The 26,267-nt window shown below is 43.5% G+C and overlaps 1 protein-coding gene across 2 annotated transcripts in view; it reads left to right on the forward strand.

Annotated features, from left to right (window-relative positions):
• Positions 1 to 26,267, forward strand: part of GRM3 (glutamate metabotropic receptor 3) — a 653,673-nt gene that overhangs the window by 279,177 nt on the left and 348,229 nt on the right. The window lies entirely within an intron of this gene.

A 26,267-nucleotide genomic window follows, 5' to 3' on the forward strand; every position in this document is an offset into this window, starting at 1 on the left:
CACAATGTGACTACGAAATCTATTTTGGCTGACTCTATTTCCTATAGAGGTAGATTTAGTGTAGGAATAAAAAGCAGAACAATAGGATCAGATTTAGTAGTTTTCAGCACTCTCCATTGTTTGGAGATAATATTTCGAATGGCCAAACTCTGGTTAGTGATTGTGTTTACACACACTATTCTATCTTCAAGCTGTTTTTTGGGTTTATCATCTAACAGGGCTTGTCTGTTATTATTAAAGGTGTGCTTTGCCACCTTTCTAATAAGTTTCTTTGGGTAACTTCTGTTTAGGAGTTCAGACTTCAGATGTTGGGCCTCCATTTCATAGGATTCTTTGTAGAACTATTGCGTTTTAACCTCAAAAATTGCCCATAGGGCAAATTATCTCTCAGGTGTTTAATATGATGAGAGTGATAGTGCAAACGTGAGTTCTTCTCTGTGTATTTATGAAAAGGTTTAACACTAATTTTGCCTTTTTCATGATACAGAGTCAGGTCAAGGAAATTAGTCATCTCTCTCTCTCTCTAGTTAGAGTGAATTGGAGGTCTCTATTCAGGCTGTTAGGCCAATTCAAAAATTCTAGTGCTGTCTCTCGAGTGCCTTCCCAAATGACCAGCACATCATCAATATAACGTGACCATGCTTTGAGATTCTTGCTGAATGGATTAGCCGCAAATACAAACTGTTTTTCAAAACATTCTACATAGAGGTTTGCCAAGCTGGGGGCCATAGTGGCCCCCATGGCAATACCTTCTATTTGTTGATAAAAAGTACCTGCAAATTCAAAAAAGTTTTAGGTTAATGCTAAAGTAATACACCACATGAAGAAAGAGGTTGGGACCGGATCCAAATCAGTTCGAGTCAGGAGTAGTTCCTCAATTTTGTCCAAAGTGTCCTGTTGTGGTAGATTCGTGTACAGGGACACTATATCAAAAGTCAGCATATATTGAGTATCTCGATTGAATTCCATGTCTTCAAATTTATTAATCACATCTTTGGTGTCTTTTAAATAGGATTTCATAGTCAACACATACCCTTTCAGATAGTGATCAGAAAAGATGGAGAGCGGTTCCAGGATGGAATTGATTCCCGCAACGATTGGCCTACCGGGTGGATTGATGAGGGTCTTTTGGATCTTAGGGAGACAGTAAAAACAGGGAATACTAGGATTTTTATTAATCAAGAAATCACTTTCTTGAGAGCTAATCCATTCTCGCGCTTTAGCTTTGGAAACTTTCAGCTCAATCAATTGAGCTAAGTCTTTAGTGGGGTCCCCACTAAGTTTTTTGTAATAAGCCTCATTCAGGAGTTGTCTGTTACACTCCTTCACAGCCAATACGGTTCAGCACTACTATTCCGCAGCCCTTGTCTGCTTTTTTGATCGTAACAGACTCATTATTAGCAAGGCTCATAAGGGCCAAGGTTTCCAATTTTGTGAGGTACTAAAACGCTCTCGCATTCTGTTGTTCAAGTTTTTCAACCTCAGCTAGGACTCTCTTCTCAAAAACAAGGGACTCAGGAGAAAATGAATGCGCAGGAGAATGAAAGTGGGAGGGAGGATGAAGGCCAGTATGATTAACCATGTTATTCGAACTTGATTCGCTTGAAGACATGGCAAAAAATTCCTTAATACCTAGTCCATACCAGTACTTCCCGCCCTTCAGCACTGACCTTGCGGGCCCACGACCTAGTGGCTGTGCACCCCATACTTGGAACTCCTCTGACCTAGCGCTTAGCCAGTGATGTCCGACCTTGGTACCCGTTTGCGCTTCTCTCCCGGGTTTGCATCAGCACTTGCCCATGCCTACTCCCCCTTCCATTCATGCACTTCTCTTACTGCACATTCATGCCTGAATGCCACAAGGCCTAGTAGGACTACAATTGTTTATCTACTGTTTTTGCCACTGTTAATTACTCCATTGCTACCTCCCCACTAGTGGCTTGTGGAAACACTATCTTGTGGTCTAGGCGCCTACCAAATGCTGAATAAATAAATTGAATAAATACTTTCACATGTTTGTTAAATGTAGATATTGTTGAATCCGCAAATAGAAATCTTAGAGAGTTTCACAGTAGTTTTTGATGGAAGTGACTGTGACTTACAGGAGACATATAGTTTGAGAGTTCAACAGTATATCTGAAGTGTTGAACTGAGATGACAGGGTTACATGTTGGGTTTTTGGATGTGATTGGTGGATGGATGTGTGACTGTTCCAAAGTAGTCAATGAGGGAGTGTTACAAATATAAATGGAATAAGCGTAGAAGGAGTGCCCTGTGCGATGGTGTCCACATGCCATCTGGGTTTTTTAAGAATGACTGGCATGGAAAGGGGACTGTGGAGACCGCAGATAGTCGTGAAGGTTTGTGGATTACAGTCATTATTGGATGCTAGAGAAAAGTATTTGGGACAGATAATTGTTTCTCCCCTTTTTACCTTATCTCTAGTTTACAATTGTCCATTAGCATACTACAAAATGCTAATGGAAATGTTGGAGAATCTTATTGGGTCTTGGTACTTTATTGAAAAATGTAAAGCAGATGGAGTTTAAGATTCATTCATTTTAGTTCTGTTTTTTAACTGTGAAAGGTGGCTCCAAAAGGAACCTTTTTCTTTTTTTTTTACTGGAGAGGCCATGAAATAGGAATAGGACGAAATGTCCCAAAGAAAATTATCGACCCCACCAAAAGACCTAAAACACACACCACAAAAAGTTCTAACTACCAAAAGTTCAAACTTTTCGTCATATGTGATTAGGCGTTTTGGTGGGGTCGGTGTGATTTTTTTTTTTCAAAAGGCTGTTGGGGGGTTGAGGGGGTGACCCCTACAACACTCCGCTCACTACAGTGAGCGAGGGTTACGGGGGACACCCCCAAAACTATCCTTACAGAACGACATTTATTTATTTTTAAAGGAGGGCTGTGGGTATAGTGAGCAGGGGTTGCGAGGGACACCCCTGCATGTTTGCATTGGAAATATATGAAAAAAATGTATTCGTGCATTTCCCATGCGCACATTCCCGTCACAGCAAAATCAGTCACAGAAAAATCACATAGATCGATGAAGTAAGGTGGGTTGGGAAATGAGGGAAGGGGCACCAACAACAGATATAGAGGGACAATTTCGACAGGCGAAGATGTTGGGTGGGCCTGAAATCTAAAGTAGGTGGAAGTGTTTCTCATGCTCCTTGATTACAGCCTCATAAGCACCTCGAAATTGCTCCCCCCGCAGAGTGGTGTGTTGCAGTATATACAGAGTACTGTTGTCTTCGAAAGATATGGATCAACAGCCTCTTTTATGGCTTGCAAGGTAGCTGGTGGGATCTTCTGCCCCACAGGAGTAGACTGTATGGTGGCAGTAGCGGTTGAAGAAGAAGCGGTAGAGGAAGACAGCCTACTACTTCTTGAGAAAGGAACAGGCTTTCTCAGAGCACCTGGGTGGTGTGAACAGGCGTGGGAGTGAATGCAGGTGGTGCCAAATGAGTTCTGCCCGTGTTGTCCGTGACTGAGTATGATTCCACACTCAATGCATTCAACATGGGTAGCCCGAACCTCTGGTACCCCTCGTACAGCATTAAAGAACTGCCACACCCATGATTCTCTCATCTTCCTGGTCCTCTTGATCCTCCTCTGTATCATGGTTTCTTTTCACCTGTCCATGCCCTCCAGCTGGTGGTGGTGGTGGTGTTGGTGATTTTGGTGGCCCCTGGGGAGGAGGGAGGCCGTTGCATATGCTTTTTTTGAAGTTAAATAACAGGTGTGCTAATCGGCTTCCGAGCAAGGGCTCTCTCCTGGATTGCAGATGAAAATTGAGTAAGAATTGGTCTATGAGCTATGGAAGGGTAGACTTTCAGCTTGAAACTTCCTAGATAGACTGAAAATGTAGTTGCGAAAGGTTTGCGAAGCCCAGACCCATTAGCAGACAAAAACGCTGCATCACATGACGCTGTTCAGGATGTCCATGATGACGTCAGATGTTCGCGAGCGTCAGTGGAGAAAAAACGGTGTAAAAAGTTGTAGAAAGTTGATAGAAGTGTTTAGAATGTTACTAAAAAGTGGGGAATGAGAGAGCTTTCACTTATAACTTCCTAGATTGGCTGAAAAGGCTGATATATTCGGGGTGAGTATTATATTAGGAAATTAGGACTAATAAAAACCTATGACATTCAGTGAAAAAACCTTGTTAAAGGGACACTATGGTTGCAAGTAAAACCAAAAACACCCAGAAATTCGCCAGTTATGGTCAGCTAAGCAACCATAACTCGCACCACAACCGTGCACTGCTAACACTAACATCCAGGACATCAAAGATTACATCAAAAAAGTAATTGATGTCATTGATGATATCACATATCTAGGCCACTTGTTTTTGTTCACTGACATAGCTAGGCCAGGTGGTTTTGTTCACTGACAGTCAGAATATTAAAATTGAAAAGTTTCTATATATCTAGACCTAAAAAGTCTTGTATGTTCTTAAAGTACTTTCCTTAGTGTTAGGCCTAAAACACAATTAATTTGTATACATGAAGTTGAACTTTAATGTTATCGACATTTTTTGGTGATTTTGTTTCTTTCTTCCTTACTTTAGTTTCCCTGTATGTGCCTTTGATTGTTATGCATTGGGGGTCTGCATATGTATTGTTTCTACTAACACAAGTAAGTCTTGAATTGTAAGCTATTTATTCCATGTTTAACATTATTTAAAACTGTAATAGGGTAGCATTCATTATTTTACTAGCCAAAATTACCAGATGGTTAGGTTCCTGTATCAACAATACCCTCCAATATAATGTTGTGTTAAGATGAGTACATTCTTTAATACATGAAGTAGTTCATGATAGGTCTCCCGATCACCCCTAACACCTTGTTATTAACATTGTAAACAAAACCCCTTGTAGTTTTTTTCTAATCCGAAATGCTGCCACCTGCAGGCAGCCATGTAACCGAGTAGCTCTTCGGCTGAACTTGAACCTGCTGCATGATGTCTCTTTATTCAGAAACAGGAGGACGTATGGGTTGGCCAGCCTCTCTTTTTGGTTCTTAGTAAAGAACTAACATGCAGCAGGAAACCCATTAACCGTGCTTGCTTAAAGGGCTTCTGGTGCATGTTAGCTCTTCACTCAGGCATCCCACTGCATTCAAGGAGCCATGTGGTTAAAGGGTTGCCTGGGAGGGTCAGAGGCCCCCACAGGCAATTCTTTATCCACGGCTCCTTGAATGCAAGAGCTGGAAGGGGTTTCTTGTTGGGTTATGACCTAAGCACTCGTACTAAGCATGCGCCCCCTAACGAGAGCCCCTCTCTCAATTTACCAACCCATTTAAAGCACTGGATAAGCCATTTGATTAAAGTCAATAATTCCACAGTGCCAGTTGTCATCACTGGAAGTTCACCTCCAGTTTAGAGCCACCCGATCAAAGGATTGTGGGTATGCAAATTAACCCAAATGCAAGCCTTTCACTTTCGAAACTTGTCTTTATATCAGTGCTACTTTACATTGCTTCTTCAACTCAAGACATACTTTTCTCAAGGCTGCAGACCCCTGCATAAAGGTTTCACCCTTATTAGGGATCATCAGCGATGTGTAGTGTGACAGCGTTATGGTTGGAGCATTGGGACACGCCTAGCAAACACCAGCAAAGTTACAGCAAACAAGTCAGACTTGGCCAATCTAAAGGACACCTAGATGTTACAGAAAAAAGACCACAACAGGGAATTGTCTAAATGGATACAAAACCCACATGAGTGGGTACAATAAGGCCAGGCAGAGTGAATAACGTGAATGCTACTCGACCCAACTCTTGCAAGCCAATAGCCAAACAAGATAACTGTTCAAAATCTAAAATTCGATAAAAAATGCAGAGACATTTCTTGAGGACCATTGGAAATTAAATGGCCCGGCCTGGAGTGCAGCCACATGCCTGTTCTTCTAAAGAGTCTGTTGTACTGGGTTCACCTTTTGTAATCCCACTCAAACCAATCTTTTCCACCTGTTCCTAATACATCTATGTCATCATTAAACATACATTTTGTCCAATTTGATTTATTTGTTTTTTTATGTATTTGACCAATGCCAATATACATGTTTTTCTTCGATCATCTGATTAGTCTGTTGGAAGGTTCTCAGAGCACGGATGTTGATAGGTCTGGAAATGATCCGGGGCTACGCTAATGTCAGGACTATCGAGACTCAGGGCTAGCTAGCCTTTTGGTTGTAGCCCCTGACCTTCTATCCAGGGCTACAACCAAAACACCTGGGGTTATAGCCCCCCGACCCCCGAGCCCTTAGCAAAACTTATGTCTCAGAGGAAATCGATGACTCTTCATATTCCCTCTAAATCATGTCCCCCTCCTCCCTTAGCTTAGTTCATGGCAGTAGCACATTCTAAAAAAAAATGGCCGATTTCAAAATAAAATGTTGCACTGTATTAGAATCCATTTTTAACAGTGCTCCACTAAAGTGCTTTTAATGAAAGCTCCTCAAAGCATGTTCAGTCCAACAGAGCTAATACAGCTCACAGGTATTTTACCACCGAGCAATTTGTTGTTTGAGTGGCTTTGTGTGTACCCATCAATGCCATCTGAACATGGCAGTCCAGGTCAGGCCATATCTGGCCATTTTACAAGTAAAGCATCATCTGTATTGACAGGCTGGATGCTGCCTTCAAGAAGCATCATCGCATGGTTTTTGATTTCTGGAGAAGGCAGCATCATCGCATTGTGTTTGATTTCTGGAGAAGGCAGCATCATCGCATGGTGTTTGATTTCTGGAGAAGGCAGCATCATCGCATGGTGTTCGATTTCTGGAGAAGGAGAAGGCAGCATCATCGCATGGTGTTTGATTTCTGGAGAAGGCAGCATCATCGCATGGTGTTTGATTTCTGGAGAAGGCAGCATCATCGCATCGCATGGTTTTTGATTTCTGGAGAAGGCAGCATCATCGCATTGTGTTTGATTTCTGGAGAAGGCAGCATCATCGCATGGCGTTTGATTTCTGCAGAAGGCAGCATCATCGCATGGTGTTTGATTTCTGGAGAAGGCAGCATCATCGCATGGTGTGTGATTTCTGGAGAAGGCAGCATCATCGCATGGTGTTTGGTTTCTGGAGAAGGCAGCATCATCGCATGGTGTTTGATTTCTGGAGAAGGCAGCATCATTGCATCACATGGTGTTTGATTTCTGGAGAAGGCAGCATCATCGCATGGTGTTTGGTTTCTGGAGAAGGCAGCATCATCGCATGGTGTTTGATTTCTGGAGAAGGCAGCATCATCGCATGGTGTTTGATTTCTGGAGAAGGAGAAGGCAGCATCATCGCATGGTGTTTGATTTCTGGAGAAGGAGAAGGCAGCATCATCGCATGGTGTTTGATTTCTGGAGAAGGCAGCATCATCGCATGGTGTTTGATTTCTGGAGAAGGAGAAGGCAGCATCATCGCATGGTGTTTGATTTCTGGAGAAGGCAGCATCATCGCATGGTGTTTGATTTCTGGATAAGGAGAAGGCAGCATCATCGCATGGTATTTGATTTCTGGAGAAGCAGCATCATCGCATGGTGTTTGATTTCTGGAGAAGGCAGCATCATCGCATGGTGTTTGATTTCTGGAGAAGGCAGCATCATCGCATTGTGTTTGATTTCTGGAGAAGGCAGCATCATCGCATGGTGTTTGATTTCTGGAGAAGGCAGCATCATTGCATGGTGTTTGATTTCTGGAGAAGGCAGCATCATCGCATGGTGTTTGATTTCTGGAGAAGGCAGCATCATTGCATGGTATTTTATTTCAGGACCGTCGAATCTCACTCTCCGTCTACTTTCCATTTAGAGATTGCAATAAAAACCTTCGGGCATCATTGACATTGTTCAGAGTCTATGGTTAAACAGGTGTGGCAAAGCCAGTAGGTTTTAGCTGTCATAGGTCAGGCGCGGCATCATATGGCACAATAAACGTTGTGCCACAATAAGGACAGCAGTTAGGTTGACACCATGTCAAGTGATAACAAGCATAAAGCTACTTAGCACAAAACAAGCGTACGCATCAAATAGAATATAGTGTTGTCAAATAAAGAATGTTCTGCCGAGCCGTGACCATATGGGACTTTTTTCTGTTAAACTTGCAGCAGAAGCACTCATTTGCAACGAAGATACTGCCTGAGGTCTGCCAGGAGAGTACAGGGCACCAGATACATATCGAAGTAGGTTAGGGAAGATGTGGCAAACAAACACATAGCAGAACCAGGGTGCACAGCAGGCTGATCCTAGCGGAGACAAGCGGTCACCACAATTGCTGGCTACAAATAGAAACACAGAGGGAAAGAGAAGGCAAGAATATGTACTATGCAACAGGATTGATCAGACTAAAGGGTGTACTAGAATATGAAAAGGAATCCCCCCGTGAAATGAGGGACAACCCTTGGAATGTTAACAGCATATTACTCTTACCAACTGATGTAGGCATGCTGAAGTCACTGTTGCTCTCAGCCTAAGGGTAAAACGGGTCACCATATACTGAGACAGGTAAGACTTCAATGGACAAGACAGAGGCAACAGAAATCTTTCCCTTACCTGATCTTAACAGAGACCAACCCAGGGGTCACACTGTATATAGTTGCAGAGCTGAGGCACAACAGCAAGCCTACTTGAAATGAAATCAGAAAAGCAGAATAGCTAGAAATAGCCAGGTAAACGATAAGCAGAAAAAAAGCAAAGAGCAGAAACTGTAGACAGAAGCTATACAAGCATTAACTTAGAAGGGGTGTGGAAATGCTGGCACAAAGGAAATCATGTAGCAAGAATCGGAGCAGATACAGGGACCGGCAGGAAAGCGGCAACACAGGAACTCTGAATCCTAGCATACAAGGATCAGGAAACAAAGCACTAGTCACAGACACAAATTAGCGGTCCTCAATGTGATGATGAAGTTCAGAGTTTGCAGATGCTGATAAGAACCCTCCAGGAAGGCCGGGGAAGGAAATGTGAGACTCAGTTCAATGTGCCCTCTTTTCCTTCCAGCTTACCCAACAATAGACCCTGGCATTTGTGGCCATTCGAGGTTTAGGGGATTGAGCGAGTAGAAGGGCTTTGCATGCTGTTTTCGTGGGCATGGTTTCTACATATATTGGCTCACCCTCATTTTGTGGAAGGCTCCAAATCTGAGCACAGCAGAGCAATAGATGGGTTCTGTGTCCTGAAGCACCTTGCGCAGAAGCACAGAGCACAAGCACAGACCACAGCAGAGCAATATATGGGTTCTGTGTCCTGAAGCACCTTGCGCAGAAGCACAGACCACAGCAGAGCAATAGATGGGTTCTGTGTCCTGAAGCACCTTGCGCAGAAGCACAGACCACAGCAGAGCAATAGATGGGTTCTGTGTCCTGAAGCACCTTGCGCAGAAGCACAGACCACAGCAGAGCAATAGATGGGTTCTGTGTCCTGAAGCACCTTGCGCAGAAGCACAGACCACAGCAGAGCAATAGATGGGTTGTGTGTCCTGAAGCACCTTGCGCAGAAGCACAGAGCACAAGCACAGACCACAGCAGAGCAATATATGGGTTCTGTGTCCTGAAGCACCTTGCGCAGAAGCACAGACCACAGCAGAGCAATAGATGGGTTCTGTGTCCTGAAGCACCTTGCGCAGAAGCACAGACCACAGCAGAGCAATAGATGGGTTCTGTGTCCTGAAGCACCTTGCGCAGAAGCACAGACCACAGCAGAGCAATAGATGGGTTCTGTGTCCTGAAGCACCTTGCGCAGAAGCACAGACCACAGCAGAGCAATAGATGGGTTCTGTGTCCTGAAGCACCTTGCGCAGAAGCACAGACCACAGCAGAGCAATAGATGGGTTCTGTGTCCTGAAGCACCTTGTGCAGAAGCACAGAGCACAGCAGAGCAATAGATGGGTTGTGTGTCCTGAAGCACCTTGCGCAGAAGCACAGACCACAGCAGAGCAATAGATGGGTTGTGTGTCCTGAAGCACCTTGCACAGAAGCACAGACCACAGCAGAGAAATAGATGGGTTGTGTGTCCTGAAGCACCTTGCACAGAAGCACAGACCACAGCAGAGCAATAGATGGGTTGTGTGTCCTGAAGCACCTTGCACAGAAGCACAGACCACAGCAGAGCAATAGATGGGTTGTGTGTCCTGAAGCACCTTGCACAGAAGCACAGACCACAGCAGAGCAATAGATGGGTTGTGTGTCCTGAAGCACCTTGCGCAGAAGCACAGAGCACAAGCACAGACCACAGCAGAGCAATATATGGGTTCTGTGTCCTGAAGCACCTTGCGCAGAAGCACAGACCACAGCAGAGCAATAGATGGGTTCTGTGTCCTGAAGCACCTTGCGCAGAAGCACAGACCACAGCAGAGCAATAGATGGGTTCTGTGTCCTGAAGCACCTTGCGCAGAAGCACAGACCACAGCAGAGCAATAGATGGGTTCTGTGTCCTGAAGCACCTTGCGCAGAAGCACAGACCACAGCAGAGCAATAGATGGGTTGTGTGTCCTGAAGCACCTTGCGCAGAAGCACAGACCACAGCAGAGCAATAGATGGGTTCTGTGTCCTGAAGCACCTTGCGCAGAAGCACAGAGCACAGCAGAGCAATAGATGGGTTGTGTGTCCTGAAGCACCTTGCGCAGAAGCACAGACCACAGCAGAGCAATAGATGGGTTGTGTGTCCTGAAGCACCTTGCACAGAAGCACAGACCACAGCAGAGCAATAGATGGGTTGTGTGTCCTGAAGCACCTTGCACAGAAGCACAGACCACAGCAGAGCAATAGATGGGTTGTGTGTCCTGAAGCACCTTGCACAGAAGCACAGACCACAGCAGAGCAATAGATGGCACAAGGGTTTTGGAAAGAAGAACTTGGTGAATTCGGATTCCTGACATGCAACCCCTCCCAGATGTTTTGGGGGGCCTAGGGAGGAAAGTAAGTAGAACAGATGTGCGGTCTGTGTCTTCTTGGGTACAGATTAAACATGCCTTGGCTCACCATGAGATGAGTACATTCCAGACATCCTCCCTGGCACAACACCTCTTCTCCAGCTCTGTCTCCTTTCAGCGTTGCACCCCATAGAATACTGTTGACCCTGATGATACATTTCGTCCAATCGTACACAGAGCTCCTCCACCTTCTCCTTCCCATATCTTTCCTGAGCATCTTATCTATCCCTCGTCTTCATCCCAACTATCTACCCGTCTTTGCTGCCCCCTACCACTACTGAATGTTCTATCATACTCCTCCCTCATCTGTGACAGGCAACACATGTTATGATGTCATTATCTATGCTGGAGGCGATTTACAAATGCAAGCTAACATACCATTAGGGGGAGAATTTGATTTTGTGAATATGAGGTTCTGTGTTAACTGGATGATTGTTGGTCCCATTAAGTGATGTCTCTTATGAAGGCATTGCATGTGGGATAATACTTTTCTATGATTAACTATAATAATAGCCAGGGTATTAAACATAATAAAAAGTATTTTTTATAATAAGTATGCATAACAAAAGAATTTAAATAATTACCAAATGAATAATTTCATATTAATAATAATTGTAAATAGAAGTTCAACTATTGCTGTTGGCATAAATATTGTGACTAATAGTACTACAACTGCTACTGATGGTTCCAGCTCATATAATTGCTACTGCTACTAAAACTACTACTATTACAACTGCTACTGATGATCCTTCTACTAGAATTACTACTGCCAACGTTAATGATACTATTATAAACTACTACTAAAACTTCTGATGATGATGCTACGTCTATTGCAATTGCTAATTATACTGCTACTAACTCAACCAGTACTGCAGCTGCAACTAATGATCCAGCTACTATAATTACTGCTGCTACTAACAATACTAGTACTACAGCTGCTACTGGTGCTCCTACGACTATAATAACTACTGTAAAAGCTACCAGTACTAAATTTGGTACTGATACTATTTTTCTACTGCAATTCCTACTTATACAGTTACTAACTCAGGCAATACTGCAGCTGCAACTAATGTTCCAGCTACTATAATTACCACTGCTACTAACACTACTAGTGCTACAACTGCTGTTATTGCTCCTGCTGCTACAATTACTACTGTAAATGCTAACACTACTAGTTATAAAACTGATACTGGTGGCCCTACTATAATTACTACTGATAGTACTTATAGTGCTACAACTGCTACTGATATTATAATTACTGCTGTTACTAACACTACAAGTAATACAACTGCTTCCAGTGCTCCTCTAGAGACACAGTCAGTACTGCAACTGATACTGTTGTTCCTGCAACTATAATTACTACTGATACGGCTACTATCAATACTAGTACTACAACTACTACTGATGATCCTCCTAATATAATTACTACTGGTACTCCTACTAATACTGCAACTGTTACTGATGCTCCTGCTACTTACATTTTTACGGATACTGCTACTTACTCTAGGTATAATTACCAGCTGGTGTGAATGATGGACCGCATAGCACCAGTGAGGACGAAGCTGGTCATATCACATACATCACTGCAAATGGTTCTCTCAAGAGCTAATTAAGGTCAAGCAAGAAAAGAGGAAGGAAGAAGCACGTTGGAACAAAGACAACTCTGCAGAAAACAAAACCATCCGGAAATGCATTGAGAAACAATATAGAAAAGGTATATGTGAAGCACAGAAAGAATATGTTAATGGTGCAATCGAAAACTGTGGAAACAATATGAAAAACGTTTCGATGTCTTGAGAAGGTTAGAAACTGTTCGCTTAAAGTCAGACGCTCCTTCCTCTACGGCAGAGGACTGTATAACTATGCAGCAATCCTTTGCAGATAAAATCTCTAAGGCACAAACAAACATTGCTACTGATAACGTCCCAGAGATGTTGGCTGCACAAGATAAAGAAACTGAAAAACTGAATTGAATAATAAACCACTTTTCAGCTTCTCACCTATCTCGGTGTCCGACAGAGAGAAACTACTAAGGAAAATGCGCCCTACATCCTGCCCAGGCGACATTATCATTTCAAAAATGATTTTAAACAACATAATCATTTTTTCTCCTTTCCTAACACGCTTCACCAATGCTACCTTCAATCCCAGAGTGCATTAAGAAAGTAGCTGTTACTCATTAAAAAAAACAGGATTAGACCCCAAAGATGTCAGTAACTTCAGACCTATCGCGAATGTTCAGTTTCTCTTAAAAATCATAGACAAAGTGGCCACCATGCAGCCACAAGACCATCTGGCATCCACTTACATTTTGCACACAAGACCATCTGGCATCCACTTACATTTTGCACACAAGACCATCTGGCATCCACTTACATTTTGCACACAAGACCATCTGGATTTAGAGCAAACCATGGCCCCGATAGTGCACTACCTGATCTTCAATCACAAATGCTGGACACGATTGATGAAAGTAAAACAGGTCTGTTGATGCTGCTGGATCTTTCAGCAACTTTTGACCTCTTGGATCATCAAAAGCTCCTGAGGTCACTATCATCGGTAGGAAGATGCTCCGTTGCAACTATTAAACGGATTGAGGCTTTTCTTTCCAATAGGAGGTCTAGTGTATGCTGGGGACAGGCTTTCTCCACGTATGAAACATGCACCCGCAGAGTCCCTCAGGGGGCGTGCCTGTCTCCAGTACTTTTCAACATCGACCTCCACCCTTATGTAGCATCTTGGATAAGATGGGGATGACATTCACTAATTACGCTGACAATACGCACTTGCTGCTGGAATTAAGCAGCGATTATGCAAAGGATTTCCCAAAATTCCAAGACATCTTCAAGTTAGTAAAACTTTGGATGACAGCCTATTGCCTATGTTTGAACAGCGGTAAAACCAAGCTGTTAATATTTGGATCACCCCAATCCAAATCAAAATTAGACCCACGTGTTGTCAACTTTTCAATTAGTGGTCATTGTATTCCAGTGCAAGAGAAGGTTAAAACCCTGGATGTAGTATTAGACTACTCACTGGGAATCGATGCACAGTACCATCTAAGGTTGCTCAGGCTTGTGAAACCCTATCTCACAAGTAAAAATTGCAACGTTCCAGTGCGCGCCATTATAATGCCCCAGCTACAATGTTGCAATGTGCTCCTGAATGGAGTCGACAGAAGCAACGTCAATTTAGTTCAGACATTACAAATCAACGGTGTACACATCATTAAGAATGTTGCTAAAAGAGACCATATTACCCCAGCAAGGAGAGAACTTCATTGGTTACCAGTGGCCTCAGGGATTCTATTTTAAAACGCTCACACTGACAAACAAATGCCTGTATGGATCGTCCTCTGTATAACTGAAGGAAAGACCTTCACTCCAAAAGTTCTGCAGATCAACTACATCCTCAGACACGCATCAGCTTATATGCCCAAGATTCAAGAGAGCAAGAGGGAAAGGTTGTTCCTTCACTGTCCAGGCTTCACATGCCTGGCATGAATTGCTGATCAACTTACGCACAGAGAAGTGTCTCTTGACCTTTTGTAAAAAGTTAAAAACATTCTTATTTAACTAGTGATATTGCCGTGTTTCCTGGGTCTTTGAATTGTTTGTTTTTCACTGTGTTGTGTCCTCTATGTGCGCCCTGATGCCTTCGCGTTGCGGCACAAAACAAATAAATAAATAACAGCTAACACTGCCAGTAATGCATGTGCTACTGATGCATGTGCTACTCTCATAACTACTAATACTGCTAACATCACTACAGCTAATAAAGATGCTCTAGCGACTATAGTTGCTACTGACACTGACACTGCTAGTACTATAACTGCTAATGTTATTTCTACTAAAATTATTACTGGTACTGATAATAACATTATTAATACTGCTACTGATGCTCCTTCTACTTTTATTACTGCTGATGCTGCTACTGACACAACCAGTACTATTACTTCAACTTGTGCTCCTCTTTTTTATTTTTATTTTTATTTATTGCATTTGTTATAGGCCCAAACCCCAAGGTTTCACGGCGTATTTATACAGACATAGTTGGTAAACAATCTTAGTGGGTGACGTTGCATAGTAGTTGTACATGATCAGGGTTTAGTTACAGATACAGAGCAGTGACGGAAATGTCAAGGTGATATAGACAAAAGAAGCATGCAATCAAATAGCTCAGTTACAATGTGCAAATTCAGGACGCAAGCTTATTCCTTGGGTATTGATCTTAATTTCAGTGGATAGGTCGTGGGGTGCAAGTGTTTTTTTCCAAAATGAGTACTGATACTGCTATTAACACTTCTAGTACTACAACTGCGATGAATCCTCTTGCTATAATAACTACCAGCACTGCTTTGTAAGAGGATTCAATTCAACACTACAGCTAAGTCAATGCCTAGTCTGGGATACTGAATGGAAACCCTTATTGATATATTTTTACGTCCAGTTCATGCGTTCTGGATGACTACCCCTATATAACACCCCTCTCTTGGAATCCCCCTGACCCCACTGAGCCACGAAGTAGTTCTGTTTTGCAAGTTTAAAAGGTTTATTTGATAATTTAAACAATAGATATATATATCACACTTTATAATAAATTAATAATTGAATATCACACTTAATCTGAGCAGTAATCAATAATGGATAGTCCGGCACTAGCACACTTCTTTATAATCAATGATGAGTGGTTATAGGATGGATACGATAGCAACAATACTTTATGGTTTCAAATGGATGCAATGTGGAATGAAATGCAGTACAGAAATTAACTTGATAGGATTTCAGCAAAAGACAATGTAATCACTTTCTTGGACAATTCACCCCCCTTTTATGCACTGTAAGGAGATGAAGATGACACAGTTCTTAGGAATGCAATCAAATAGAATTCAGTTCAATTCCCCCCCAGCAGCCTATACAACAGATAGGAGTTTTGAAACACAGGCAAAATGCTTTGAATATGGTGACAATGCAGTGAGAAATATCCTGAAAATGGTTTTAATTCCCTTTAGGAGGTTCAGGGTGAGTGAAATATACTTGGGATGAGTTCAGGCTCACTTTAGCAAGGATCTAGGAGTAACTGGCAGGTTAAACGAATTTTTGGCAAAGGAAAGCAATGAAGCTGCTGTTTTCACACGTGGCTGGATTTTTAACCAAATCGCGGTAAAATTCGCGAGTGCGAGAATCGTGATTACGGAGAAAGTATAAGGAGTAGGAAGTCAGTTCTAGGCTTGTTGGTGAGATTCTAAGCTTTCAGAGGAAAGTTAAACCAAGTTCCTAGCCCAAACGGTTCCAGAGATATGGACGATTAAATAAAGGTAGTTTTTCGGATTTGAAATTTTAAAAGTTCAAAGCGACAGGTACAGCTTGCAGCTAGAAAATGACAGGTGACAGCTTTGCAAATGACAGGTGACAGTTAGGAGGCAGTTCTGGTTAGATTAAAATAGATTGAATTATATTATTTTAACTAAGAGATTGGTTCTGCACAGTTCTGCTAGGTACTCACAATATATTTAGAAATAGGCCTCGCCACGGATCTGGTCAGGTTTTGGACTGCACTCCGGTCTGGTCTCGGCACTTCACAGTGATCTGGGTCAGCTCTCTGGTTCTGCTAACAGCGGTCTGGGTCACTCTGGATCTCTGCTGGTCTAGCCTCTCTGGATTCTGGATACTGCTCTGCTTTCTAAGTACTGCTACAGGTTCTGGAGATTGATGGATTTGAAGTCTGGATCTCTGGATGTTGTATGGTCCGGCAGCATGCTCCGCAGCAAATGGAATTGAATGTCCCTATCTGTCCTGACTGTCTGCTTTTATGTGTTTTGAAAGTGGGTGGAGAGGCTAGCTTTCTAGGCCCTACCCCTCTCCACTTGTCATTGGCCACTTCCTCCTCTTGCCCTTGATTGGGGGAATGAAATGAAGTGTCATCATGATGAGGTCTGTTTATGATACAGAGAACCCACCCCTGTCAACTTTACCCATAATCTATATCAGATCCAAATACATACTTCCCCGATAGACAGTTGTTTGGCATTGCATACACACATCATGCATTTACTGATGGTAGCCCCTGTTCCAATTCTGTCGTTTCTAGGAGCTTGGGTTCAAAAATGGCAACATATTTCACTTTTTGGTCGGGTTACCAATATTGGATTTGTCCCCGCATTTACACAAATGTTCGCAAAGCATGTGGGCATTAGGTGGTGGAGTGTCAGATTTTTAACATACATACATTTAGAGTAATATCCTCTTGTCCGCTAAAACCCCCCTGAACATACCACCGGGTCCTACCACGTCTTCAAATGTGCACAGAAAAATCACAAGAATAATGATATCACTTATAAAATTTTCACAAGTCCGCTCTATGAATGATCCATCTTTTTAGATTTATGTTCTGGCCCCAAAGGGGTGCGGTTTCCCCCAGCACAAGGTTGAATTTCTGGTTTTTCCAGTTCTGCCAAGCCAGCTTGCTCTGACAGGCAGTGCTCCTCCCCTTTCCTTCCAGGAGGAAGCCACTTTTACGACCCCCATAATAAAACATTTGCCTGAGTCAGGACAGGGCTATGTTCAATTTCCTGCAGAGCCCAGGTAATTCAATCAGAGAAGTGTCATATCCCTTTTGGTGGGAACAGCAAAAGGCAGCTAGGCCTGGGAACACAGCTGTTGTGCAAGTCTCAACTCCTGTCGGGGGTAGCTGGTGGGCAGAATTCAGTTTCATTAAGCCAGGTTTCAGATAAAATGTCACTTTTTGTTCCCCAGTTTAAGTCAAGACAATTTTTACATGTGCAGCTAGAATGCTGATTCTAAGTTCAAAACTATGACATTTCAACAGTGACAAACTATGTGACACTCAAAAGTAGGTCACTCAGTTAATTTAAACATTTTCGATTTTTGGTAGTTTTAAATCCAGTTTCAGTTAGGCTGCTGCAGACCTGCAGAGCTCAGCCAGTCTTGTTATGAACATTCAAGTCACTTCAGAATGTAACTTTACATTGTATCCACCTCTCAGTAAGTCTTTCTTTGGCCTGCTTTGGGTTCATTTATTCAGTTTTACACAAAAGTCTGGTGGTTTTAAAATGCCGGCTTTCTGATAGTGGTGAGTACTGGTAATGCAACCATTTTTGGGATTTAAGAAAATGAATTCCCCACAGTTCTAGGTTGCTTTTGGCAATCAGCATTGCCATTCCCAATGGTTTCAGGCTACTGTGTGGGTAGTCCAATGGTGGTTTTAGGCAGTGCCCTTCTGTGCCCATAACATCGTCAAAAATGGGTGGCAGCCTATTCTTCATGCATTTCCCTGGGCATTTTCTGGGAAGCTCTGGCCATCATGATGTTTTCAATGCCAGTACTGCACAGTTTTTGAGTTAGGGCTCGGATGCATGGGTAAAACATCCCACAGCTTCTAAAACGTCTACTACTACAACTGGTACTGATGCTCCTTCTATTATGACTATTACTGATATTGCCACTAACACTAATAGTACTATGCCTGCTACTATTGCTCCTTTTACTGTAATGATTACTAGGTCTCTTCCTAAAACGTCTAGTACTACATCTGCTACTGATGCTCCTTCTATTATGATTATTACTGATATTGCTACTAACACTAATAGTACTATGCCTGCTACTATTGCTCCTTTTACTGTAATGATTACTAGGTCTCCTACTAACACGTCTAGTACTACATCTGCTACTGGTGTTCATGCTACTATAACTACTAAAACCTATACTGCCACTAACACAATTAGTAACAGAACTGCTACTGATGCTCTGTCTACTATAGTTACTACTGCTGTGACTACTAGTACTACGACTGCTACTGATGCAACCTCTACTATAATTACTTCTGATACTGCCACGAACACTTCACTAGTATTAACTGTGCTACTGATGCTCCTAGAACTTTCACTACTGCTGATACTGACAACGCCAAAACTTAAATTGCTAACGATGTTCCTGCTAATATAAATGTGAGGAAATGCCCTGGCATTTTAGATTAGTATTAAGTAATACGGTTATGCAGGTAATTCCATCTCTGAAAGAGTCATCTGCTGATCAGCTTTCCCTTTCAGGAGCTCCTTGCCAAAAGCCTAGTATGTATCTGTGTCCTGCTGCATCAGTATCCTGGTCTGCAGCGCCTGCTCCAGCTGTGGCAGAGAGCAGAGTTAGAAGTCACAGTTGCCCCATAGACAGCAGCAGTGACAGAGAAGCGCAGCCATGCAGCGGCTGCACTTATAATATGCACCCCTGTACAAAAATCTACGATAATCATAGGTAACCCATGATGGTGGCACGATAATCTCTAAAATGAAGCTATGCCTGAGTGTAGGAATAGTGCATGGTACTACTTCTGATCATGATCACCACATCCCAATTGATATCGCACATGTGTCAACTCCGGCAAGTCAGCTCTGCCGGGGAAGGTGATGCGTATTCTGCTCAGCCGGGTGTAGCCCACCAAATGGCAGGACAGGAACCTGGAAGGCTGGTCCTCCTCTTTGATCTCTTTGCTATTTTTGCGAGGGCAAGCAACACCCTCAGCTTGAGACAGCCACACAGCAGGCAGCTGTCCTGGGCCAGGGCATCAAAGGGGCACACCCATTCAAAATGAGTAACCTTACACCAGGGGGCTGCATCTCTAACGTCCTTTGTTCTCAGTGAAAAGGAAAGGGGGGGAGATTATGATAGGCAGGAGAGCTCTGGTCAATGGAAGGAGGCTTCCACCATTTTGGTTCTCGTTGTCTCTCTCTCTCTTTCCTGTCTGCTCCACTTCCTGTGGAGCAAAGCACTTTGGGTGTGACACCAGAACGACAGGGTCCACGCTGTTCAAGAGCAGGGATTGGGCCACTAAATCAGGCTAGCTTTAGTCCAATCACCTGGGGACTTTAGCTCTTAAAAGAAGGGGTCTCCCACCACTTCCTCAGATTCTCGGAGATCCTCTCTGGGCCTTTAGGGATGCAGATTCAGTCTGAAGGTCTCACTGGACTTTCTTTGGGAAAGTTGCACTTTCCAAAGCCCTCAGCTTGAGGTCAAGAAGACATTGTCTAAGACAGAAGGGAGATTTGTTCCCTACCCACTCCTAGTGTACATCAGGAGTGACCTCTGCTGTGGATAAGGACCTACCACTCTGCTTGGACTTTTCTGAGCTGATTCAGTAGTCCTTGATTGGAACCATCCGGTCCTTGAGTCCCCCTGAGTGGGCCTCTCCGCAACCAGTGGTCCAGACTAGCCGAAGCTCCCTGGTTTACCGCACCAAATCGGTTGCTCTGTGTTTACCTCATCTGGAACAAGAGGGAAGTCGCTGGCGCTGGTTGCTGCACCCCTCTACCACTTCGAACTTGCTTTCACTTTGAACCAGCTCTAAATCCCATCATGTCATAGCTAATGCTCATCACCTGCTAGGGCCAAAGTGACTTCTCAATGCCCGGGACCTGAACCGATTCACTAGAGAGCCACAAAGCGACTCTAACCAGGGGTTACAACCACAGTTCGTTCCAGCTAGCATTTCAACTGCTGCCTCATCAATGACCTGTACATCGACGCACCCAAGATAATCACTTCAATAGCCATCACCCAACGATTCAAACTGCTGGAGCGTCACTCATCGACCCCTCCTAGCGGCTAAAGCTTGACTTGGCCTGCAAAGTGTTCCTGGGACAACCCCAATCTACAACCTTGAGAGCTGCCCTTATACAGCACCGAGCAACTGCATTCGCCCCTAGTCGATGCCGGCTTGCTTCTTAGTCCTGCAGGATCCAACGTGTCCAAACTGAGCTTGATCCACTCGCATCTACATTAGACACTGGGTCTGACTAAGTCAACCCGCCAAGAACTGAATCCAGGTACAGTTAACGCTGAACTGCCTCCTCGGTCTTTGGGACCCTAAGGACTGGTTAGGTCCTGATCGCTTCCATTTTCACTCAAGAGGTATCCCTTTTGTGGCTACTGATTTACCCGCCACCCCTGGAATTACACCCAGAGTGTGAGTTTCTCCAGTCGTTGCATCTTCTCTGTTCTTCCTTTGGGGTGGGTTGTTCTACAGTATTCTCCATTTGTTCTATGTGCAGATGGTGTGTTTTATTAAAGTATATATATATTTTATAGAACCTTGATTGGACATTGCCTTCATTTTTCGGCTGTAATACTGTTTTGTTTGCGTCACTACTGGTTTACTTTCACACCCCTCTTAAGAGCACAGCCTCCACTGGGCCGGCGTTATCACAAAAGGCAAAGAGGTAATTCGCTGAACGGTCCCTGTTTTACTTTTATTATTGCATTCTGTTTTGGTTCATAGAAGTGTGAGGGCCGATTGGACCATTTTACCCCTACGCATCTTTGTGCACCTGTGGGGCAGAATAGAATTTGTCATAATAATTACTACTGACTAATAATACTAACACTACTAGTACTATACGTGTTACTGATACTCCTGCCACTATAATTACTTCTGATGCTGCAACTAACATGGCCAGTACTGCAACTGCTACTGATACCTGGGCTACTATAATTGCTATGTATACTGCTAATAACGGTGTCCGGTCCAAGGGTCGAATACTTTGTTTCGAAATACAATAGTTTTGAAACAAAAGGACCTAAAAAAAACCTCAAATGCCTTTTTTAAATGTATTTTTTTTTTTGCTTTCGTATAGACCCCAAAAAAAACGTACATTCGACTTTTTTTTCCCCGTCCTTTTGGTTCGGAACTATTGCATTCGAAACAATTGCATTCGACCCTTTCACCTACAACCGCTAATAACACTACTAATACTGCAACTGCTACTGATGCTCCTGCTTCAATAACTTATACTGCTGCTGATAATAGCACAGCAACTCCATTGCCCCAGCTAAATTGCAGAAACCTAAACCTTGTGCACACCTCAATTCATGGTTCACACCACAACTGAGAGTGCTACGCAAAGTAAAGATAAGCTCTGAAGCCGGTTGGAAAAGTCACCCTTCTGATGCAAACAAGGATAGCCTCATTATAGCATCCCTTAATTATAAAGAGGCAATCTTCCAAGCGAAAAAAGATACCTATAACAACATATTTTGCAAGCGGAATCCAATACCAAAGAGCTCTTTAAGATACTTAAAGAACTTGAATCTCCTACCACCACTCCTGATACCTGTAGCAAAGACAGTACATGATGTGCGAATATACAAAAAGTGGTCCTTAATAAAATGTCAACTCTCTAATCTAAAATTAACGCCAGAAAAAGCAGCCTTCAGATGGAATCACAGCCTAACTCTACCCTTGGAAAGACTTCCCGTATCTTGCACCCTCTTAAACCATTCAGCTTTTCACCTCTATCTATTTTAGAGGTAGAAAACATCATCAAACTTAAACCCTCCAATTGCCAGGGTGACACATGTCCAGCTCCCATCATCAAGGAGGCTGCCCATGAACTAGCCCCCATCATCACTGCCCTCATTAATACCTCATTCAGCAATGACATCGACCCAGATAACCTCAAGGATGATTGGGTTATCCCTCTTCTAAAAAAAACGTCCTTAGACCCGAGCATACCTAGACTAACTATAGGCCCATCACCAATGTCCGTTTTTTGCTTAAAATCCTGGACCGAGTGGCTTACCTGTAGATCCTGGACTATCTGGAATCCAATAAACTCCTCGGACTCAGACAATTGGGCTTCCGTCCTAAGCAGGGAACAGAAACTGCCCTTATTGATTTAAAAACCCAAATTGAGGACTTGAAAGACAATGGAAAGCTAGCCCTCCTTTTACTACTAGATCTTTCGGCAGATTTTCATTTAGTGAACCATCAAATTCTCTGTCAGCACCTTAAATCGGCAGCCCATTTCTCGAATAAAGCCCCTACTTGGATTAGATCCTTCTTGGCCAACAGATCTATGAGGGTCTTCTCCCCTTCTGCATCTGCTGAACCATCTCCAGTACTCTGCGAGGTCCCCCAAGGATCTTGCGTTTCACCTTTGCTCTATAACGTGTTCACGAAGCCGCTCTTTGATATTCTTGACTCTCTGGGTGTCATCTACATCAATTACGCTGATGACACCCAGATACTCATCCCTATCACTGGAGACCGCCTAGTTGATACCAAAGTGTTAAATGATGTTTATCAGGTCATTCAGGCTTGGGTGGCACAACACAAGCTCTGTCCGAACGATGCGAAGACTGAGCTTCTCATCCTGGGCTCCCATCACCGATTTAGCAGACTACATCCCATTTTCAAATCTTTTATCGATGGCAACACCATTAAGGTTTCCAACGATACTAAAACTTTAGGTATCTATCTCGATTCCACCTTATCTCTCGCTCGACAAACCAATGCTGTCATCTCAGCATGGTCTGACATCCTTTCATCGCGGGATGTTTTTTCGCTGGATTTTTTACCGCAAATGTTTTTTTTTTTTAAAAACCCATCCCATTTTTTAGAAAATGGGGGGTTGGGGAGAAACCCCCCCAAAAATAATTTAAAAAATCAATGTTTTTTTTCGTGAAAAAAAAATTGCGGTAAAAAACCCTGCGAAAAAACATCTTGCGATGAATGACATGGAACCCTCAGCATCCGACTACACGTGTAAACTTATCACAGCCTGTCGTCCATTCCTTTCCACTGCTAATTGCACCATAGTGCAACACAGCAACATTATACCTCATCTACAGACCCCCAGGTCCACTTGGTACATTCACAAATGATATTACATCTATCTTGTCTGCCAACACTAAGCCTAACTCTCAGGTGTTGCTACTAGATTACCTCAATCTTGGCCTCTCCGACCCTAAGAACCATATGGCCATCGCGGTTGCCACCACCCTTGGTAACTTAGACTTAAAACAACACATTCTCGCACCTACCCATAATAAGGGCAGAACGCTCCACTGGATATCTTACCTCATCTGTAATACCATGATCACCTCTAACTCTGCTTGTACCTGGCCTGACCATCATATCATTACCTTCCACTTACCAGCCACTAACCCCCAGCCCAAACCTACCATAGCCCCTGCTATACCCACCAGGAACAAAAAGGACATTACCAAGGACAAATTGCTCCCTCTCATTCTCCCCATCCTCAACAAATGCGCCTCGCAGCACATTGACCCTACCGTCCTAGTAGACACCTTCAATCTTACTCTACTAAAAGCCAATGAGACTATAGCCCCACTTAAAATACGCAAAGCCAAACAACGATCCCATCTGAACTCATGGTTCACCCGGCAGCTTAGAGTTCTGCGTAAAGAAAAGCAGAAGGCCGAAGCTCTTTGGAAAAGCAATCCTAGCATGGCTAACAAAGACTCCCTTCTCATCACCTCACTTAACTACAAGAAAGCTATCCTTCAAGCCAAAACAGAGACGTACAACCAACGTATATCTCAAGCCGAATCCAACACAAAGGAGTTATTTAAAATTCTCAAAGAATTAGAATCCCCTTCAACTGTCCCCGACTCCTGCATCAAAGACTGCACTTGGTGCCATAACATTTAAAATGCACTTCTCAACAAAATTACTACCCTGCAATCCAAAATGAATGCCAAACAAAACACCCTTCTCACTTCCCCCCTAACTAAAACCATGGCACCTAAAACGACCATCCCATTTTCCCACAAGCCATTCAGTTGTACGCCACTTACAATCCCTGAGGTTGAAAAAATCATCAGTACCCTAAAACCTTCGAACTGTCAAGGTGACTTCTGTCCGGCACTGATCATTAAGGAATCGGCCCACGACCTCGCTCCTTTCATAACCATTCTCATCAATTCCTCATTTCAATCTGGAGTAGTCCCTAACAATTTGAAGGATGCTTGGGTCATCCCCCTACTAAAGAAACTGACCCTAGATCCGGAGTCTCCAACCAACTACAGGCCCATCACTACGGTCCAATTTCTTCTAAAAATATTAGACAGAGCAGCCTACCTACAGATACAGAATTATCTGGAAACAAAAAATCTTCTAGGCACAAGACAATCCGGTTTCAGACCCAAACACGGGACTGAAACAGACCTCAAAACCCAAATTGAGGACCTAAAACATATTGGAAAACTGGCCCTACTACTCGTACTGGACCCATCTGCTGCCTTCGATCTGGTCAACCACCAAATCCTCTGTCAACATCTGAAATCTGCAGCCCACTTTTCTGACAACGCCACCAACTGGATCAGGTCATTCCTAGACAATAGACACATGAGAGCATTTTCCCCAACCTCCTCAGCAGACCCAGCGCCACTCCCCTGTGGGGTCCCGCAAGGATCATATGTATCCCCCACCCTCTATAATGTGTTCACTAAACCCATGTTTGATGTGCTTGACGATCTGGGTGTCATCTACACTAATTATGCCGATGACACCCAGATACTCATTCCCATCACAGGCGATTACTCTGTAGACTCTAAATCACTAAACGACATTTACTATGTCATCCAAGCCTTGATGGCACAACATGAGCTCTGACTTAATGATGACAAGACAAAGCTCCTCATTCTAGGTACTGTTATGCTCACCTGGTATCCACGGGGACGCCACCCAGCCGTCGGGACTCTGGTATCCTTCTCTGCGGTTCCCAGGTGTGACCAGCGTGGAAGTTCTGCCGTGTTGTTAATTCTGGTGTGCTCTCCGTCCTGCCTTCTTGGCAGGGGCACGTTGTCCTTTGTGGGCGAATGCGATCTAGCTACTTCACTGATGCCGGCCCGCTTTGAGTCTTTCAGGTAGGTCTTATTGCTGTTGTATATTGTTGTTATTTTTGCATGCCTTTCTTGGCATAATAAATGTCTCTTTCTCTTCCTTAGGTGCACAGAAATCCAATGTGATGCATTGGCTGAATTGGGTCTCGCTGGTAAATGATGGCGTATAAGGAACGCTATGATGCGGTAAGTAGGCGCTATGTGCAACGCTATGATGTCTTGCCTTTGCTAACCTGTTGTCTTTTCTTTCCCATAGATCGCGGTGCTCACCCGGTGTACGAAATCTTGAGGCGATGCTGGTCGAGAGGCGACTTGCGAGGTAAGCTTTTCGGCACAGTTCGTTATGTTGTAAAAGTGTCTAATGTCTTGTTTCTTCCTTTCTTGCAGATCCATCAGTCCGGGAGATGTGCTGATCCCAGGATGCTGTTCGTAGGAGCTGTGGGCAGCTAACGGTGAGAATTACAGGTAAGCTGCTGCTGCTAACAATGTCCTTTTGTCTCTTCACAGATGCTATTCTTCCGAGGTTTGCCGGTACAGCTGAACACGATGAGCGTCACGTTGCAGGATTGCAAAGTAACGCGAAGTGTGTTATCCCAGTCGGGTGTGATTTAAATAACTTCAAGAAAGTAGTCCATGTAAAGTAGTTCTTAGGCTACCGCACCCAAAACACTATACCACA

This window comes from Ambystoma mexicanum, chromosome 12, assembly GCF_040938575.1.
Source record: "Ambystoma mexicanum isolate Mex_15411 chromosome 12, UKY_AmexF1_1, whole genome shotgun sequence".
Lineage (NCBI taxonomy): Eukaryota > Metazoa > Chordata > Amphibia > Caudata > Ambystomatidae > Ambystoma > Ambystoma mexicanum.